At 27.4% G+C, this 281-nt stretch overlaps 1 protein-coding gene across 1 annotated transcript in view; it reads right to left on the bottom strand.

The window, feature by feature from the left end:
• The window catches only part of LOC116686064 (tetratricopeptide repeat protein 28-like), a gene marked incomplete at its 5' end in the record, with an annotated part of 133,170 nt that overhangs the window by 85,963 nt on the left and 46,926 nt on the right, over positions 1 to 281 (bottom strand).

The following is a 281-nucleotide window of genomic DNA, read 5'->3' as shown; positions in this document are numbered from 1 at the left end:
TCCTTTAGATTTCACAGTAACACTACTGCATAGGATTTTTACAGTAGAAGGCTGTAAAGTTACATCACAACCTTGTCGACATGACAACATCAAAGTAGCTTAGGTATTACTGTAAAAAAAAAAAATCACAATATAGCCACTATAGTTCAGTACATAGTAAATCACTGTATTTTTACTTTTTTTTAATCTTATATTGTGTTTAATTGTTTTGTATTTTACAATGAATTCATAAAATTACTGTAAATGAAAGTACGGTACCTTTACTGTAAAAATAATTCACA

Source organism: Etheostoma spectabile, unplaced genomic scaffold (assembly GCF_008692095.1).
Source record: "Etheostoma spectabile isolate EspeVRDwgs_2016 unplaced genomic scaffold, UIUC_Espe_1.0 scaffold310, whole genome shotgun sequence".
Lineage (NCBI taxonomy): Eukaryota > Metazoa > Chordata > Actinopteri > Perciformes > Percidae > Etheostoma > Etheostoma spectabile.
The sequence above is the reverse complement of the archived record's forward strand: the minus strand, read 5'-3'. Positions and strand labels throughout refer to the sequence as shown.